This window comes from Ambystoma mexicanum, chromosome 6p (assembly GCF_040938575.1).
Source record: "Ambystoma mexicanum isolate Mex_15411 chromosome 6p, UKY_AmexF1_1, whole genome shotgun sequence".
Lineage (NCBI taxonomy): Eukaryota > Metazoa > Chordata > Amphibia > Caudata > Ambystomatidae > Ambystoma > Ambystoma mexicanum.
The window spans coordinates 324,712,961-324,734,399 of record NC_090935.1 but is presented as its reverse complement, the minus strand read 5'-3'; positions in this window follow the sequence as shown (position 1 = coordinate 324,734,399).

Here is a 21,439-nt window from a genome sequence, read left to right as displayed (position 1 = left end):
CCCACCCATGTCCAACTCATGTTCCCCACCACCCCCACCCCCCAGCACTGTGGGGCACCTGTCACCAGGCCCCACCCATGTCCAACGCATGTTCCCCACCACCCCCACCCCCCAGCACTGTGGGTCACCTGCCGCCAGGCCCCCACCCATGTCTCCCACCACCCCCACCCCCAGTCACCAGGGGCAGCCTCCACCAGGGCCCCACCCATGTCTCCCACCACCCCCACCCCCCCCAGTCACCAGGGGCAGCCTCCACCAGCCCCCCACCCATGTCTCCCACCACCCCCACCCCCCAGCACTATGGGGCACCTGCCAGCAGGCCCCCACCCATGTGCAACTCATGTTCCCCACCACCCACACCCCCCAGCAGTGCAGGGGCACCCACCACCAGGCCCCCACCCATGTCTCCCACCACCCCCACCCCCCAGCCACCAGGGGCAGCCTCCACCAGGCCCCCACCCATGACTCCCACCACCCCCACCCCCCAGCCACCAGGGGCAGCCTCCACCAGGCCCCCACCCATGTCTCCCACCACCCCCACCCCCCCAATCACCAGGGGCAGCCTCCACCAGGCCCCCACCCATGTCTCCCACCACCCCCACCCCCCAGTCACCAGGGGCAGCCTCCACCAGGCCCCCACTCATGTCTCCCACCACCCCCACCCCACAGCCACCATGGGCAGCCTCCACCAGGCCCCCACCCATGTCTCCCACCACCCCCACCCCCCCAGCCACCAGGGGCAGACTCCACCAGGCCCCCACTCATGTCTCCCACCACCCCCACCCCCCAGCCACCATGGGCAGCCTCCACCAGGCCCCCACCCATGTCTCCCACCACCCCCACCCCCCAGCCACCAGGGGCAGCCTCCACCAGGCCCCCACCCATGTCTCCCACCACCCCCACCCCCCAGCAATGTGGGGCACCTGCCAGCAGGCCCCCACCCATGTCTCCCACCACCCCCACCCCCCCAGTCACCAGGGGCAGCCTCCACCAGGCCCCCACCCATGTCTCCCACCACCCCCACCCCCCCAGTCACCAGGGGCAGCCTCCACCAGGCCCCCACCCATGTCTCCCACGACCCCACCCCCCCCAGTCACCAGGGGCAGCCTCCACCAGGCCCCCACCCATGTCTCCCACCACCCCCACCTCCCCAGTCACCAGGGGCAGCCTCCACCAGGCCCCCACCCATGACTCCCACCACCCCCACCCCCCAGCCACCAGGGGCAGCCTCCACCAGGCCCCCACCCATGTCCAACGCATGTCCCCCACCACCCCCACCCCCCAGCACTGTAGGGCACCTGCCACCAGGCCCCCACCCATGTCCAACTCATGTTCCCCACCACCCCCACCCCCCAGCACTGTGGGGCACCTGTCACCAGGCCCCACCCATGTCCAATGCATGTTCCCCACCACCCCCACCCCCCAGCACTGTGGGTCACCTGCCGCCAGGCTCCCACCCATGTCTCCCACCACCCCTACCCCCCCAGTCACCAGGGGCAGCCTCCACCAGGCCCCACCCATGTCTCCCACCACCCCCACCCCCCCAGTCACCAGGGGCAGCCTCCACCAGGCCCCCACCCATGACTCCGACAACCACCACCCCCCAGCCACCAGGGGCAGCCTCCACCAGGCCCCCAACCATGTCTCCCACCACCCCCACCCCCCAGCAATGTGGGGCACCTGCCAGCAGGCCCCCACCCATGTCTCCCACCACCCCCACCCCCCCAGTCACCAGGGGCAGCCTCCACCAGGCCCCCACCCATGTCTCCCACCACCCCCACCCCCCCAGTCACCAGGGTCAGCCTCCACCAGGCCCCCACCCATGTCTCCCACGACCCCCACCCCCCCAGTCACCAGGGGCAGCCTCCACCAGGCCCCCACCCATGTCTCCCACCACCCCCACCTCCCCAGTCACCAGGGGCAGCCTCCACCAGGCCCCCACCCATGACTACCACCACCCCCACCCCCCAGCCACTAGGGGCAGCCTCCACCAGGCCCCCACCCATGTCCAACGCATGTCCCCCACCACCCCCACCCCCCAGCACTGTGGGGCACCTGCCACCAGGCCCCCACCCATGTCCAACTCATGTTCCCCACCACCCCCACCCCCCAGCACTGTGGGGCACCTGTCACCAGGCCTCACCCATGTCCAACGCATGTTCCCCACCACCCCCACCCCCCAGCACTGTGGGTCACCTGCCGCCAGGCCCCCACCCATGTCTCCCACCACCCCCACCCCCCAGTCACCAGGGGCAGCCTCCACCAGGCCCCCACCCATGTCTCCCACCACCCCCACCCCCCCCAGTCACCAGGGGCAGCCTCCACCAGCCCCCCACCCATGTCTCCCACCACCCCCACCCCCCAGCACTATAGGGCACCTGCCAGCAGGCCCCCACCCATGTGCAACTCATGTTCCCCACCACCCACACCCCCCAGCAGTGCAGGGGCACCCACCACCAGGCCCCCACCCATGTCTCCCACCACCCCCACCCCCCAGCGACCAGGGGCAGCCTCCACCAGGCCCCCACCCATGACTCCCACCACCCCCACCCCCCAGCCACCAGGGGCAGCCTCCACCAGGCCCCCACCCATGTCTCCCACCACCCCCACCCCCCCAATCACCAGGGGCAGCCTCCACCAGGCCCCCACCCATGTCTCCCACCACCCCCACCCCCCAGTCACCAGGGGCAGCCTCCACCAGGCCCCCACTCATGTCTCCCACCACCCCCACCCCACAGCCACCATGGGCAGCCTCCACCAGGCCCCCACCCATGTCTCCCACCACCCCCACCCCCCCAGTCACCAGGGGCAGACTCCACCAGGCCCCCACTCATGTCTCCCACCACCCCCACCCCCCAGCCACCATGGGCAGCCTCCACCAGGCCCCCACCCATGTCTCCCACCACCCCCACCCCCCAGCCACCAGGGGCAGCCTCCACCAGGCCCCCACCCATGTCTCCCACCACCCCCACCCCCCAGCAATGTGGGGCACCTGCCAGCAGGCCCCCACCCATGTCTCCCACCACCCCCACCCCCCCAGTCACCAGGGGCAGCCTCCACCAGGCCCCCACCCATGTCTCCCACCACCCCCACCCCCCCAGTCACCAGGGGCAGCCTCCACCAGGCCCCCACCCATGTCTCCCACGACCCCACCCCCCCCAGTCACCAGGGGCAGCCTCCACCAGGCCCCCACCCATGTCTCCCACCACCCCCACCTCCCCAGTCACCAGGGGCAGCCTCCACCAGGCCCCCACCCATGACTCCCACCACCCCCACCCCCCAGCCACCAGGGGCAGCCTCCACCAGGCCCCCACCCATGTCCAACGCATGTCCCCCACCACCCCCACCACCCAGCACTGTAGGGCACCTGCCACCAGGCCCCCACCCATGTCCAACTCATGTTCCCCACCACCCCCACCCCCCAGCACTGTGGGGCACCTGTCACCAGGCCCCACCCATGTCCAATGCATGTTCCCCACCACCCCCACCCCCCAGCACTGTGGGTCACCTGCCGCCAGGCTCCCACCCATGTCTCCCACCACCCCTACCCCCCCAGTCACCAGGGGCAGCCTCCACCAGGCCCCACCCATGTCTCCCACCACCCCCACCCCCCCAGTCACCAGGGGCAGCCTCCACCAGCCCCCCACCCATGTCTCCCACCACCCCCACCCCCCAGCACTATGGGGCACCTGCCAGCAGGCCCCCACCCATGTGCAACTCATGTTCCCCACCACCCACACCCCCAGCAGTGCAGGGGCACCCACCACCAGGCCCCCACCCATGTCTCCCACCACCCCACCCCCCAGCCACCAGGGGCAGCCCCCACCAGGCCCCCACCCATGACTCCCACCACCCCCACCCCCCAGCCACCAGGGGCAGCCTCCACCAGGCCCCCACCCATGTCTCCCACCACCCCCACCCCCCAGCACTATAGGGCACCTGCCAGCAGGCCCCCACCCATGTCTCCCACCACCCCCACCCCCCCAATCACCAGGGGCAGCCTCCACCAGGCCCCCACCCATGTCTCCCACCACCCCTACCCCCCAGTCACCAGGGGCAGCCTCCACCAGGCCCCCACTCATGTCTCCCACCACCCCCACCCCCCAGCCACCATGGGCAGTCTCCACCAGGCCCCCACCCATGTCTCCCACCACCCCCACCCCCCCCCCCAGTCACCAGGGGCAGCCTCCACCAGGCCCCCACCCATGTCTCCCACCACCCCCACCCCCCCAGTCACCAGGGGCAGCCTCCACCAGGCCCCCACCCATGACTCCCACCACCCCCACCCCCCAGCCACCAGGGGCAGCCTCCACCAGGCCCCCACCCATGTCTCCCACCACCCCCACCCCCCAGCACTGTGGGGCACCTGCCAGCAGGCCCCCACCCATGTCCAACTCATGTTCCCCACCACCCCCACCCCCCAGCACTGTGGGGCACCTGCCACCAGGCCCCACCCATGTCCAAAGCATATTCCCCACCACCCCCACCCCCCAGCACTGTGGGGCACCTGCCACCAGGCCCCCACCCATGTCCAACTCATGTTCCCCACCACCCCCACCCCCCAGCACTGTGGGGCACCTGCCACCAGGCCCCACCCATGTCCAACGCATGTTCCCCACCACCCCCACCCTCAGGCACTGTGGGGCACCTGCCACCAGGCCCTCACCCATGTCCAACTCATGTTCCCCACCACCCCCACCCCCAGCAGTGCAGGGGCACCCACCACCAGACCCCCACCCATGTCTCCCACCACCCCCACCCCCAGCCACCAGGGGCAGCCTCCACCAGGCCCCCACCCATGACTCCCACCACCCCCACCCCCCAGCCACCAGGGGCAGCTTCCACCAGGACCCCACCCATGTCTCCCACCACCCCCACCCCCCAGCACTGTGGGGCACCTGCCAGCAGGCCCCCACCCATGTCTCCCACCACCCCCACTCCCCCAGTCACCAGGGGCAGCCTCCACCAGGCCCCCACCCATGTCTCCCACCACCCCCACCCCTCCCCAGTCACCAGGGGCAGCCTCCACCAGGCCCCCACCCATGTCTCCCACCACCCCCACCCCCCAGTCACCAGGGGCAGCCTCCACCAGGCCCCCACCCATGTCTCCCACCGCCCCCACCCCCCCAGTCACCAGGGGCAGCCTCCACCAGGCCCCCACCCATGACTCCCACCACCCCCACCCCCCAGCCACCAGGGGCAGCCTCCACCAGGCCCCCACCCATGTCCAACGCATGTCCCCCACCACCCCCACCCCCCAGCACTTTGGGGCACCTGCCACCAGGCACCCACCCATGTCACCCACCACCCCCACCCCCCCAGTCACCAGGGGCAGCCTCCACCAGGCCCCCACCCATGTCTCCCACCACCCCCACCCCCCAGCCACCATGGGCAGCCTCCACCAGGCCCCCACCAATGTCTCCCACCACCCCCACCCCCCAGCCACCAGGGGCAGCCTCCACCAGGCCCCCACCCATGACTCCCACCACCCCCACCCCCCAGCACTGTGGGGCACCTGCCACCAGGCCCCACCCATGTCCAACGCATGTTCCCCACCACCCCAACCCCCCAGCACTGTGGGGCACCTGCCACCAGGCCCCCACCCATGTCCAACTCATGTTCCCCACCACCCCCACCCCCCAGCACTGTGGGGCACCTGCCACCAGGCCCCACCCATGTCCAACGCATGTTCCCCACCACCCCCACCCCCCAGCACTGTGGAGCACCTGCCACCAGGCCCCCACCCATGTCTACCACCACCCCCACCCCCCCAGTCACCAGGGGCAGCCTCCACCAGGCCCCCACCCATGTCTCCCACCACCCCCACCCCCCAGCCACCAGGGGCAGCCTCCACCAGGCCCCCACCCATGACTCCCACCACCCCCACCCCCCAGCACTGTGGGGCACCTGCCACCAGGCCCCACCCATGTCCAACGCATGTTCCCCACCACCCCAACCCCCCAGCACTGTGGGGCACCTGCCACCAGGCCCCCACCCATGTCCAACTCATGTTCCCCACCACCCCCACCCACCAGCACTGTGGGGCACCTGCCACCAGGCCCCACCCATGTCCAACGCATGTTCCCCACCACCCCCACCCCCCAGCACTGTGGAGCACCTGCCACCAGGCCCCCACCCATGTCTACCACCACCCCCACCCCCCAGCACTGTGGGGCACCTGCCAGCAGGCCCCCACCCATGTGCAACTCATGTTCCCCAGCCAACATGTCATCACAATCTAGATCCCTGGTCCCTATGGTCAGCCTCCAAATGCAAAACACCCACCCGAGTATTGCATCCACCCACTCATAATTTGCAATTACATCACAGAACACCAATTGCAAGTTCCGAAACAAACACATTTCCCTCACATGCACCCAATGGGTGTCAGTGAATCTTAAAACACATATCATGAAATGCATGAAACCAATGAGATACCACACATTGAAGTTCACCAAAATAAAATATGTATTAAAGGAAACATAAATAGAATAAAAAATGAAGAAACAGAAACGTGAATGTACAAAGATGAAAAGAAGCATGTCCGTTAAAAAAAGCAAAACCAAAAATAAAAATCCAAAGTAATGTTGTCCAAAGTCAATGTCCACAAAACAAAATCCAATGGGAAATAAAAACGAAAGCCATTGCTCTATGGTTAAAAAGTCCAAAAAAAAATACAATCCAACTGTGAACTATGTACATGGGAACAAGCAAAGGTCCATTATCCCAACAAAATAAAGGAAACCTATCTAACTACACTAACTAATAAAATAAACTATATACAAAAATGTGGCCAATGTCCGAAAGATCCAAATAAAATAAAAACCAAAATGAAACCTAACACTACCTACATAACTATGTACAAGGGCAGCGGGCTAGTTTCACGGCTCACTTGTGGATGTCCCGGGCCAGGGCATCATCGAACTCCTCCTCAATGTCCCGGAGGCGGTCCTCCTCCATGGCCCCGAGGGTCCGCAGGGCCGTCGACGTCTCCACCTCCAAGCCCCTGCGGATTGCCTCGAGGCACTCGGCCCGCCTCAGGGCCCTCCGCATGGAGTTCTCCGCCCTGACCATTGTGAGCCGTGCCTCTTCCGGCCGCTGCCGCTCCGCATCTATGGCGTGGCCCAACCTCTGCCACACGGAAGACACTCTCTGTCCTGGGTCCTCCTGCCCTCCGGCCGATGCCTGCCCCTCTGATGTTGAAGGCCCCGAGCCTTCATGGCTCCCACCACGTTCCTGCTGCTGCTGTGCCTCTGCCTGTGCACTGCCTCCTGCTGCCTGCACATCCTCTGCCGGCTGAGGTGCAGTCGTTGATGTGGCCACCCCTGCTGGACGTCCGACTCCCGACTGTGGCAGGGATGCCTCCTCCACCAGCCTGGCCGCACCGTCAGAGGCAGCTCCACAGGGCACCCAGGTGACTGATGGGTGGGAAGATGGAACAGAGGACGACTGGCGCGTAGGGGGTTCAGTTGAGGAGGGGGTCGGAGCAAGCCCCATCAGACGGAGGAATCCGGCCTGGGTGACCTGTCCCAGCAGGCTGACGTGGTCAGTGAGCCATTCGAGATGACGTGCAGTCTCTTCATGAAAAGACTGCAGGTCACCTCGCATGGCCCGTTGACGCAACGCCACACCAGCCAGGACAGGCTCAACCCGGACCTGGATAGCCACATCCGCAGGCAGATGAAGGCCAGTTGACGTGAGCTCATCCCCTGCCTGAAAACGGGTCTGGACGTAGGCATCCCTGCTGGTGCAAGATGATGCAGGGACAGGATCAGGGACAGGATTGCACACAGGCACCTCCACGGCGGCCTGTGCTGCCTCCTGTCCCTGGTCCTGCACTGCACCACTAGCACCAGTGGGATCCCCACCTCCAGACCCCGTCTCTGATGCTTGTACGGCCTCCTCCTCCACCAAACCCCCCACCAACCTGGATGACTCCGTGCCGTCTTCCCCTGTTGGGCCCTGTGGGGTCCCAGCTGCCCCTTCTGCTGCCGAGGAGTCCAACTCCAACCTCCGCCTCTTGGACCTCCCCCCGGCAGCTGCGGCCTGGGACGTGGCACCGGACTCCTCACTCCCCGACGAGATGACAACATGGGAGGGGATCCGGGCCTTGCGTCTCCGGCTGGCGGTGGGATCCCCGCCGCTGTGCGCCACTGCACCTTCTCCGCCCTCTTCATCAGTTGACGCTGCAGACAGGGAGAAACAAAACACAGGCATCAGGGCACTGTACAATGGACACATACACACATGACAGTTGTACATGAGTGGCATTGGCAAACCTCAGACATGTCATCACAATCCCCAACACACATGTCATTACAACTCGCACACATGAGCCATACCACAGCCATATCGCAACTGCCACCACCATCCATACACATACAACAGCATGAGCAGCCAAAGGTGAGCCAGACATCACATGCAACACAGGAAGTGCACCACACATGTACACACACCACCACACTTGCATGCATGTGTACACCTCTGCCAAGTGTCGCAGTGTTCAGACGGGCATCCATGTCACATCTGCCAATCAGGCTTCCACATACCGCTGTCACATGCATCCATGTTGCATCACTGTTGCACTCTTGTCAAATACACACACATGCACATGTACACAGTGCTGATACATGCAGCCAAAAACAACATACATGCGTGACATCACGGACATGTCTACTTACATACACATTCATCCAAACATGTGTGCCCACACAACTGCATTTGGCATGCAAGCCTACACACACAAGCACCATCCATGTCTCACACATTACAGCCCTCGCATGTGTCAGCCCCACGGCCCTGTACACCCCCACCCATACTCGACCCCATACAAACAGATGTGCAACCTGCACACTACTGAATAATCACCACACGCACTGCTCACAATCAGGATGCATGTACACTCACCGCTCGACTCCAGACGGGTCTGCTTCTCAAGGACCTGGACGTGGAGCGCTGGGGATATGCGTTCCAGGACCCTCATCTGTTCTTCCGACAAGTGGCCCCGGCGCCCCTTGGCATCCGCTGCCTTCAAGAGGCGCCGGGCCTTGTTCAGCGTCCTGGACCTGAAGTCCTCCCAGCGCTTCTTGACATGTTGTAAGTCGCGGACTGCCACCCCCTCCGCGTTGATGGCAGTCACGATGTCAGTCCAGATCCGAGTCCGTCCTTCCTTGTCGGCGCGGGAACTTCCGAAGAGGGCATCATACTGCCCCAGGACTTGCTCCACCAGGACACCAACTTCGGTGGCACTGAAGCTGGTGCCCCTCTGCCTCTCTGGCCGGGGGTTGTCAGTGGTCACAGATGTTTGCCCCGACATGACAACCCCAGAGGCAGGAGTGGGTGGGCAACTGTGTCCTGGGGCTGGGCTGTGGAGCGATGGAATCCCAGTCGGGAGTCTTCGGTTCCAGCAGGGGTGGTCACAGCAACAGCATCCCTGGCTGATGTGCAGGCAGCAAATGGCAGGGCACGTGGGCAGCAGGCAGTCAGGCAGCAGCAGATGGCAGGTGGGAGTGTGCTCGGGGCTCTGGGGGGCAGTAGTTCGGCCTTCTGGGCAGGAGCGTGGTCTTCCGTGTGCTTACGCATGGCCAGCTTGATACGGAGTGATTTGGCACGTGAAAAATCTGCACGTCAGCGTGTAATTCGAGGAAAGGCCCTTAGCGCGTAAGCGCGTCTGCACGCATATGCATTTTCATTGGACAGAAGGCCCCTCAAGCGCAAGCGCCCCTGTGACGTGACGCGTACAGACGTGCATGGGCATTTCAGCGCGTGTGAAAAACTGCACGTCCGCGTGTAATACGAGGAAAGGGCCCATGCGCGTAAGCGCGCGTGGAAAACTGCACGTCCGCGTGTAATACGAGGAAAGGCCCTTAGCGCATATGCACGGAAGCACGCATATGCGATTTCATTGGACCAAAGGCCCTTTGCGCGTGAGCGCACATGAAAAACTGCACGTCCGCATGTAATACGAGGAAAGGGACCATGCGCGTAAGTGACGTGACGCGCGCGTGCGTTTCCCTCAGCACGGGTTAAAGGTGAGCGGGCCCAGCAGTTCGCTGTACGTGCCTTTCCTGGAGACCGACGTGTGTTGCTGCTTCCTGTTGTTTCGCGCGCCATCACAACTTCACAGCTATCAAGGACGTATCTCTTCTTTTGGCGGGGGTATTGGCTACACATGTTTTTCTGCATCGCGCTAGTCAGACGGTGAGTCGCACACGCTCTTTTTCCCACTGCGGGTGCCCCTGTGTATCGCACCCATTTTCGATGTCCTAGTAGCCTGCGTGTCCCACGCGTACACGTTATTCGTGTTACTGGGTGCCACCGCGTACTGCGGGAGGTTGAATCCACGCACGTAGGCTGCAGGGTTGCGTGCACGGTTTTACTGCAGTTTTGGGGTGCCTGAGCGTTGCGTGACCCGTCACCACATCACCGGGGTCACATACAGCCTTGCAGGTGCAGGGGGGCTGTTAACATCTTGCTTCCCACCCTCTTCGCCCCAGTTGCCCAGGTCAATTGTGGTGTATACCTCCCATTGGCACCACTCCATCTGTGCCAGCACTACTACATCTGTGCCATGGTTGGGAGGCCACCAAAGGTGAGGGGCGCCTCAGCTGGGCGTACTCCTCGTGGCGGGCGTGGTCGGGGACGTGGCCGTGGTGACCAGGGAGTAGGGGGACTCCAGGGTGTCCAGGGCAGCCACAGAGGGGGAAGAGGCAGGGGTGCGCCACTTGAGCACAATGTTGTGCCATGTGTCGGTGCAGCCATGCCACCACCCCCTGTGGTTCCGGGGGATGCAGCTCCTGCATCTGGCACTGGCACCCATATGACCCGGCAGTCCGTTCCATCGACTGCCACGGGCCCAATGGTAGTGGTAGCTGCAGGTGCAGCTGTGGACACCGCCACCCAGGCTCAGGGTCTGCCAGCGCAGGCTGCGTTGGCACTTGAAGAGCCCTTGGTAGATCTCCAACAGGCCAGGGGGGAAACCATAGGGGCAGGCAAGGCTGCTCAGACCAAGACACGTGTCCCTGGGGCAGTCATGTCATCTGCTGCCCCGAACAGCCGGGTGTTGGCAAGAGCAGGGGCAGATGCACCCAACAGCACCCCGGTTGTGAGTCTGCCAACCAGGACCCTTGCGGTCAATGACCCTGCCACAGCTGATGTTGCTGCGCAGGGTCCATTAGTGGGCACCCAGCTGCCACTGACACAACTCAGGCCTTTGGTCATCCCTCCACCTGCCACTCCCTTTGCTCAATCCACCGAACCCACTGGCCATACTGGTCAGGGCGGCATTAGCCAGCCAGGGTCTGCGCCACAGTCCAAGAGGAGGAAGGTTGCATCTGCAGCACAGGCTGGGACCCCACACACAGTCACGACCTCCTGCACGTCGAGGAAGAAGCCTTTCTGTAAGCAGGAACTGGACTTCCTCGTGGACTACGTGCGGGGCCACAGCCGTGACATGCTAGTGGGTGCCAATAGTCAGACTACGGCTGCCCAACGTGACACCCACTGGAAGCATGTTGCGGAACATGTCAGTTCATTCGGCCATGAGGTGCGCACGGCGCAGGAGTGCAAAAAGCGTTGGAATGACATCAAGCGCAGCACTAAGGCCAAGCATGCCTCAAATTACAACTTGACTCTGGTGACTGGCGGTGGGCCTGCACCAGAGGAGGAAGAACTCACTCCGCATGAGGCTCTCGTTGTGGAGTTCATACCACCTGAATTGGTCGAAGGAGTGGGAGAGAAGCTGGACTATGATGCCCAGTCCAGTGAGTGTTGATGCGTGTTTGTTGAGGACGTGTGTGTTTCACTTGTGGGATGTGTTGTGCATGATTGCTGCTACATGTGACGTGTACATGGTTCTGATGTGTAAGTAATGCAATGCTACCGTCATGCATGTCTCCTCTGCCTGCATGCGGGGCTCCATGTAGGCATGCTCCCTTGCCCCTCCTCCGCCACTCTGCACCCCAGTTCCACCTTTGCACTGGTCTGCTTCAATCTTGCCAATGTGTACTTTCTTGTTCATGTGTCCTGTGTAGATGCTAACTTCCAGCGTAGAATCTGCCAGACATATGCCGTGTGGTACAGCCTTAGTACTCGATGCAGGGTATCTCACTTGTACTGTGCATGGGTCACATGTCCCGCAGGGACATGAGTGCCCATCCGTGCTCCATGTGCATTGCACGCATGCCCCTATGTGTCCTTGACTGGATGATCACTGTAATATAAGTCCTTGGTTACATACATTGCCTGCCATCTCATCAGCCTTCCCATGTCAACTGTGGCTCAGTCCTGCGTTGCACACATGTTTAGGCTCTGACAATCTGTGTGGCTCACAGGCCTCAGCCTGTTCAATGGCCAATGACTCTGTCCAACTCTTGTTGTGTCTTCTTCACACGTGGGCGGCCGCCGGAGTTTCCATCATGTGTCCTGCCACTGTCCCAGCATCATTTGCAGTGTTGTAATTTGAATCACATTAAGCTGTTGATGCCAGTCAACACTGCCTGTCAATACACAGGTGTATGGTCAGCCTTTTGATACCATGCTAGGCATCCCTGCTTTGGTACTGGGGTGGAGGGGTGCTTGGCTTCTAGACATGGTACACATTGAATGCACAATGCACGTGATGTCTAAATTTGACATTGCACTGCCTTCACATTTCCTGGCACACACCGTGTAGTGCTTGTACATGTAGGTAGTGAGTGGCGTACACATTTTCTGCACTGCATAGACCCACTTCCATGGAAACTGCCACCTTTCAACAGGTCTGATCACAGAAGCTATTCAAAGTATACCCACCATGCATGCCAGGTCATATGTTGTGTGTCACATGACTGCCGGATGCCTTTGCTGTCGGTGTGTGTGTGTGTCATGTGCTTCTGACATGTGTATTGACCTTTTTCTCTCTATTTTTCATGTGATGACGCAACGGAGGCGGAGGATGGTGTTGTCATGCCAGACACAGGGTTGGTAACACCACATCAACCCAGCACTAGTGGGGGTCGTGGGGTGGTAGGCCACGAAAACCCCCAAGTGCTGCAGTCCATCTTGTCTCTGGCTGCCTATGAGTCCAGCCTTGATGACGACTCTGACGTCCATGTTGAGTTGGATGAGCATCAAGTCCATGTGTGAGGGGATGAGTGATTCTGATGTGGACACTCCTCTGTCTGCGACACCTGCACTGAGGGATCAGACAGTCTTGGTTCCTCCGCCCGTGGTGGATCGGGACGCAGGGTCACCCTCCACACCAGTCACTGATGTGCCTGGGACATCACGTCGACGGGGGCATGTAGTCGTGCAGCCGCAGGCGGTGCCAACACAGCGAGGACCCCCGGTCCTTGGGTCCCGCAGGGGTCAAGCCCGGCAACGCGGTCGCCGCACACAACCGCTGTATACTGAGTGGGAGCAAGACATGACTGCCAATTCCGAACGGCAGGGGGCAGCAATGGAGAACATCGCTGAGAGCATGGAGCGTGTGGCCCGATCTGTGCTCCCCACTGCTAGGCAGGTGCTTCTCCAGCAGCAGGGGGCACGGTCCACGGCCCGCTCGCTCAGGCTGGGCATGGCGGCCTTAGACAGGGCACGCCAGGCTGAAATGTCGTCTCTGCGTCAAGCAATTGCTGCTCATGCAGAGGCGCACATGGATGCCCTGAGGGAGGAGTATGCTTCCCTCAGATCCACTCTGGGTGTCCTTATGATGTCCCAGAGGCAGCAGGCAGAGGAGAGGTTTGCACAGCTTGAGCGTACCATCTCGGCTGAGCTACAGGCTTGCCGGGAGGTGCAGCGGTTGTCCAGCCAGGCCTTGCAGGAGGAACTCCGTGTTACACGTGCTACCTTGCAAGAGGAAGCACGTGTATCACGTGAGGTACTGCATGCAGACCTACGTCACATCGCCACACAGAACCAGGCTCACCCGTCCGGCAGACTTGCTGCCGACGAGGGGCAAGCTGCGGCTAGGCGTGGCCAGGCTACTGTGCCACGTCCTCCTTTCCAGGATGAGCCAGACTTGGACGACCATCTATCTCCCACATAGGTCGTGCTGTGCAGGCGTTGAGCCCATGGAGGATTTTTTTTGGCTCAGCATCATCGCATGTGGATGTTGAGCAGCACCCTGTACCTCCCCCCTCCTGGGTGCCTCCCCTCCCCCCCGGGTCGTATGGGCCATTTTTGATTTTTCTTTTAGTTTAGTTAGTTAAGTTTCTGTTTGATAGTTAGTTTAAATAGGTAATGTAGGTTTTCCATAGTTAGTGTAATTAGTTAATAGTTGATTTAGTTTAAAATTGCTAATCTATTGTGCTTTCATGTGACGGTGCGGTGCTTTGTGGCTTTTGAAGGCATCCACTGTCTGTTCCAGCTGGGCCCCTTATGGTTGTCTTGTGTATGTGTTTGCTGCTTGGGGTCCTTGACTCACATATGCCACTCCTGCCTCCCTCATCCATGGGCTCGCAAGGATGGTTCGGTGTTACAGCATTTTACACAAGGGCATTGGACTGTCATATCTGTGGCATGTCTGGTGCTGTGTGACTTGTGTTGACACCCCTAGTGGGGATGATTTAGGTGTCATTGTCCACTGTTCAGCTTTTGATAGATGGGGTGTGTCATGATTAATGTGGACATTGATTGCTATGCATTGTGTAGTATGTTTCATATCTTTCATGTACATGTGCTTGTTGCAATTCATGCTGTAGATAGTGTTCCACACTTTGGAGGTGAAAGACGGACTGATGGTGTGATTTGTGATGTGACTCTCTGACATGGTCAAGTAATGAGATGCCTGATAAGACACACACAGATGACTTTGAAGCATTAATCATGTGTTTCATGCCCTTTCTGCAGGGGGATGAGCCTCCAGAGCACCTTTGCCAGCAGACATGGCCCATTGGGCGACGGTATTCTGGACCCGTTTGTTGGTGCCCACATGCACATGTGTGCACAAGCAGAGGCACAGTGATTGCAGACCCACATCCTAGAACTGCTGACATGTTCCAAGGAACTCCAGGCAAGGTGAGCATCACAGGGGGGCCACGACACAGCAAAGCTTGCACCAGGCGAGTTGCACATGCAGGCTTAGTCACAGAACTGAGGGTGAGCTTAGACGAATATTGTTGTTGAAGCACACAATGCAGCTCAGATGTGTTCGTGGACTGATGGCTGTTGATAGTAGGGTTGTCTGGGACACATGCAGGGGCAGTGGCACATACCCTCCGGTACACCAAGGTCCATTGAGGCACTTGTATCAACCATGTAGCCTTCCGAGACATGGAAAGGGGCAGCTCACAGGAACATACAGCAAGGGACATATTCGGGTGCAGTGCATGTCTTTCCCCACTGGGGTTGCGGATGCCTGTGTAAGCCCCGAACTTGCAGGCGCCAAAACCCTAGAGGGGGTGGTTGGTTCGTACCACTCCTGAGCCTGGACTACAGAAGGCCATGACAATGATGTCCAAGTTTGTTTGGATTGTGTATGTTGGTTGTACATTTTCGTGCATTCCCTAGTTTCATGTGTCATTCCTCCTCCCCTCTCCTGCCACTCATTCCAGTCATCCAGTGTGTCAACACCTGTCCCGACTGCATATCCCTGAACCTCATTCCCCACCAGGGTCTCAGGGGCCTGTGTGAGTTTGACCTTGCAGGCACCCGGGACATGGTGGGGGTGGTTGTTTAGTGACACTCCCGCGCCTGTACAGGGGACCTGTGACAGTACACATCAATTCATGGTGCATCATCCTATGTCATGTACCACACATGTCTCACATCCTGTCGTGACATTGTTTTGCTGTGCTACCTTGGTTGTTGCATCATTGTGGTAGTACTTGGCCTTTGTGAGGTACTGCTAGGTCAAGTCATCTACTGGAGGGTGTTCGGGTTCGTTTTTATGCCTTGGATTTTGTGATTTTGGAAATGAGTGTGGATTCTGAGGGTTCAGGCATCTTTTTACACACAAGGTGGGAGATGGTGACGAAGGGTAAAGGTGATCCTGTGGCCAGGTGGAATTGAGGTTTGGAGGCTCCATGACCCTGGTGCAGTTGTTCAGTGGGTCATGATCATTTGTGAGGGAGGGTGGGGGTTGTTGTTGATAGTTGCCTTGCCCTGCAGTGTGATGGGAACTCTGACATAGTAATGGTGGTATCCTATGTACATGTTGTGTTCTGCTGATCAATGCCTGTTCATGTGTTGTGTCTTCCTTTCAGGTGCGAGGGGATAGTTGTGGTTTGACATGCTGGGGTGTACACATGGTGGATGTTCACATGTGATGTGTAGGGAACACTGATGGTCACTTGAGTGCACATGCATATGTGGAGTGCATGTCCTTGCAGAACCACACACTTGCACTCTGATGCACTACATGTACTCCCACCCTTGCATATCCACGTGTACACTGTTTGCCTTCTGGTGCCCACTGTGTCCCGGCAGCACATGTTCTGTGGCCGATCATGGATCCAGTACATGCCTAATTTGATGTTTGACGTGGTCTGTCACTTAGATGTGATGCTCAGGGTGTGCATCACACACAATGGCTGTTCACTGTGCTGTGCGCTGAGCAGTGTGATGCAGGAGTAGGACACTGCACACATGAGCTGCAGTGTTGATTTTGCAATGCATAATGTGCATGTAGACAGGCATTCATTGTGATGTTACGTCTACGACTGTTGTAATGCATTTGGAAATGACTTATTTTGGGTGGGAGATTTTGTAGATCTGTCATTTCATCTGATTCCGGGTCAGGCAGCAGTGTCCGATGCCACTGTACATTCAGGACATGGCAATGTGTACCTTATCGTTACTGCATTGGTGTATGGGTATTGCTTGCCATGTCATGTTGATGTTTGGGAGGGTTTGAGTGACATGACAGTGATGGCCATGGCCTGTTTTGCAGGTGTGTGTGATGCACACCTTGCATGTCCGGGTCATCCGCTTCTCAGAGCAACTAGCTGGGGGTAGATTTCTCTCCGCAGCCGGGCCCTCCCCCTGGAACTCCTCGAATTACACGCTGACGTGCAGATTTTTCACGTGCCAAATCACTCCGTATCAAGCTGGCCACGCGTAAGCACACGGAAGACCACGCTCCTGCCCAGAAGGCCGAACTACTGCCCCCCAGAGCCCCGAGCACGCTCCCACCTGCCATCTGATGCTGCCTGACAGTCTGCTGCCCACATGCCCTGCCATTTGCTGCCTGCATATCAGCCAGGGGTGCTGTTGCTGTGACCACCCCTGCTGGAACCGAAGACTCCCGACTGGGATTCCATCGCTCCACAGCCCAACCCAAGGACCCAGTTGCCCACCCACTCCTGCCTCTGGGGTTGTCATGTCGGGGCAAACACCATCTGTGACCACTGACAACCCCCGGCCAGAGAGGCAGAGGGGCACCAGCTTCAGTGCCACCGAAGTTGGTGTCCTGGTGGAGCAAGTCCTGGGGCAGTATGATGCCCTCTTCGGAAGTTCCCGCGCCGACAAGGAAGGACGGACTCGGATCTGGACTGACATCGTGACTGCCATCAACGCAGAGGGGGTGGCAGTCCGCGACTTACAACATGTCAAGAAGCGCTGGGAGGACTTCAGGTGCAGGACCCTGAACAAGGCCCAGCGCCTCTTGAAGGCAGCGGATGCCAAGGGGCGCCGGGGCCACTTGTCGGAAGAACAGATGAGGGTCCTGGAACGCATATCCCCAGCGCTCCACGTCCAGGTCCTTGAGAAGCAGACCCGTCTGGAGTCGAGCGGTGAGTGTACATGCATCCTGATTGTGAGCAGTGCGTGTGGTGATTATTCAGTAGCGTGCAGGTTGCACATCTGTTTGTATGGGGTCGAGTATGGGTGGGGGTGTACAGGGCCGTGGGGCTGACACATGCGAGGGCTGTAATGTGTGAGACATGGATGGTGCTTGTGTGTGTAGGCTTGCATGCCAAATGCAGTTGTGTGGGCACACATGTTTAGATGAATGTGTATGTAAGTAGACATGTCCGTGATGTCACGCATGTATGTTGTTTTTGGCTGCATGTATCAGCACTGTGTACATGTGCATGTGTGTGTATTTGACAAGGGTGCAACAGTGATGCAACATGGATGCATGTGACAGCAGTATGTGGAAGCCTGATTGGCAGATGTGACATGGATGCCCGTCTGAACACTGCGACACTTGGCAGAGGTGTACACATGCATGCAAGTGTGGTGGTGTGTGTACATGTGTGGTGCACTTCCTGTGTTGCATGTGATGTCTGGCTCACCTTTGGCTGCTCATGCTGTTGTATGTGTATGGATGGTGGTGGCAGTTGCGATATGGCTGTGGTATGGCTCATGTGTGCGAGTTGTAATGACATATGTGTTGGGGATTGTGATGACATGTCTGAGGTTTGCCAATGCCACTCATGTACAACTGTCATGTGTGTATGTGTCCATTGTACAGTGCCCTGATGCCTGTGTTTTGTTTCTCCCTGTCTGCAGGGTCAACTGATGAAGAGGGCGGAGAAGGTGCTGTGGAGCACAGCGGCGGGGATCCCACCGCCAGCCAGAGACGCAAGGCCCAGCTCCCCTCCCATGTTGTCATCTCGTCGGGGAGTGAGGAGTCCGGTGCCGCGTCCCAGCCGCAGCTGCCGGGGGGAGGTCCAAGAGGCGGAGGTTGGAGTTGGACTCCTCGGCAGCAGAAGGGGCAGCTGGGACCCCACAGGGCCCAACAGGGGAAGATGGCACGGAGTCATCCAGGTTGGTGGGGGGTTTGGTGGAGGAGGAGGCCGTGCAAGCACCAGAGACGGGGTCTGGAGGTGGGGATCCCACTGGTGCTAGTGGTGCAGTGCAGGGACAGGAGGCAGCACAGGCCGCCGCGGAGGTGCCTGTGTGCAATCCTGTCCCTGATCCTGTCCCTGCATCATCTTGCACCAGCAGGGATGCCTACGTCCAGTCCCGTTTTCAGGCAGGGGATGAGCTCACGTCAACTGGCCTTCCTCTGCCTGCGGACGTGGCTATCCAGGTTCGGGTTGAGCCTGTCCTGGCTGGTGTGGCGGTGCGTCAACGGGCCATGCGAGGTGACCTGCAGTCTTTTCATGAAGAGACTGCAAGTCATCTCGAATGGCTCGTTGACCACGTCAGCCTGCTGGGACAGGTCACCCAGGCCGGATTCCTCCGTCTGATGGGGCTTGCTCCGACCCCCTCCTCAACTGGACCCCCTACGCGCCAGTCGTCCTCTGTGCCATCTTCCCACCCATCAGTCACCTGGGTGCCCTGTGGAGCTGCCTCTGACGGTGCAGCCAGGCTGGTGGAGGAGGCATCCCTGCCACAGTCGGGAGTCAGACGTCCAGCAGGGGTGGCCACATCAACGACTGCACCCCAGCCGGCGGAGGATGTGCAGGCAGCAGGAGGCAGTGCACGGGCAGAGGCACAGCAGCAGCAGCAACGTGGTGGGAGCCATGAAGGCTCGGGGCCTTCAACATCGGAGGGGCAGGCATCGGCCGGAGGGCAGGAGGACCCAGGACAGAGAGTGTCTTCCGTGTGGCAGCGGATGGGCCACGCCATAGATGCGGAGCGGCAGCGGGCGGAAGAGGCACGGCTCACAATGGTCAGGGCGGAGAACTCCATGCGGAGGGCCCTGAGGTGGGCCGAGTGCCTCGAGGCAATCCGCAGGGGTTTGGAGGTGGAGACGTCGACGGCCCTGCGGACCCTCGGGGCCATGGAGGAGGACCGCCTCCGGGACATTGAGGAGGAGTTCGATGATGCCCTGGCCCGGGACATCCACAAGTGAGCCGTGAAACTAGCCCGCTGCCCTTGTACATAGTTATGTAGGTAGTGTTAGGTTTCATTTTTGTTTTTATTTTATTTGGACCTTTCGGACATTGGCCACATTTTTGTATATAGTTTATTTTATTAGTTAGTGTAGTTAGATAGGTTTCCTTTATTTTGTTGGGATAATGGACCCTCGGTTGTTCCCATGTACATAGTTCACAGTTGGATTGTATTTTTTTTTACTTTTTAACCATGGAGCAATGGCTTTCTTTTTTATTTCCCATTGGATTTTGTTTTGTGGACATTGACTTTGGACAACATTACTTTGGATTTTCATTTTTGGTTTTGCTTTTTTTAACAGACATGCTTCTTTTCATTTTTGTACATTCACGTTTCTGTTTCTTCATTTTTCATTCTATTTAAGTTTCCTTTAATACATATTTTTTTTTTGGTGAACTTCAATGTGTGGTATCTCATTGGTTTCATGCATTTCATGATATGTGTTTTGAGGTTCACTGACACCCATTGGGTGTATGTGAGGGAAATGTGTTTGTTTCGGAACTTGCAATTGGTGTTCTGTGATGTAATTGCAAATTATGAGTGGGTGGATGCAATACTCGGGTGGTTGTTTTGCATTTGGAGGCTGACCATAGGGACCAGGGATCTAGATTGTGATGACATGTTGGCTGGGGAACATGAGTTGCACATGGGTGGGGGCCTGCTGGCAGGTGCCCACTAGTGCTGGGGGGTGGGGGTGGTGGGAGGCATGGGTGGGGGCCTGGTGGAGGCTGCCCCTGGTGACTGGGGGGGTGGGGGTGGTGGGGAACATGAGTTGGACATGGGTGGGGGCCTGCTGGCAGGTGCCCCACAGTGCTGGGGGGTGGGGGTGGTGGGAGACATGAGTTGGACATGGGTGAGGGCCTGGTGGAGGCTGCCCCTGGTGACTGGGGGGGTGGGGGTGGTCGGAGACATGGGTGGGGGCCTGGTGGAGGCAGCCCCTGGTGACTGGGGGGTGGGGTGGTGGGGAACATGAGTTGGACATGGGTGGGGGCCTGGTGGCAGGTGCCCCACAGTGCTGGGGGGTGTGGGTGGTGGGGAACATGAGTTGGACATGGGTGGGGACCTGGTGGCAGGTGCCCCACAGTGCTGGGGGGTGGGGGTGGTGGGGAACATGCGTTGGACATGGGTGGGGCCTGGTGGCAGGTGCCCCACAGTGCTGGGGGGTGGGGGTGGTGGGGAACATGAATTGGACATGGGTGGGGGCCTGCTGGCAGGTGCCCCACAGTGCTGGGGGGTGGGGGTGGTGGGAGACATGGGTGGGGGCCTGGTGGAGGCTGCCCCTGGTGGCTGGGGGGTGGGGGTGGTGGGAGTCATGGGTGGGGGCCTGGTGGAGGCTGCCCCTGGTGGCTGGGGGGTGGGGGTGGTGGGAGACATGGGTGGGGGCCTGGTGGTGGGTGTCCCTGCACTGCTGGGGGGTGGGGGTGGTGGGAGACATGGGTGGGGGCCTGGTGGTGGTTGCCCCTGCACTGCTGGGGGGTGGGGGTGGTGGGAGACATGGGTGGGGGCCTGGTGGAGGCTGCCCCTGGTGACTGGGGGGGTGGGGGTGGTGGGAGATATGGGTGGGGGCCTGGTGGAGGCTGCCCCTGGTGACTGGGGGGTGGGGGGGTGGGAGATATGGGTGGGGGCCTGGTGGCAGGTGCCCCACAGTGCTGGGGGGTGGGGGTGGTGGGGGACA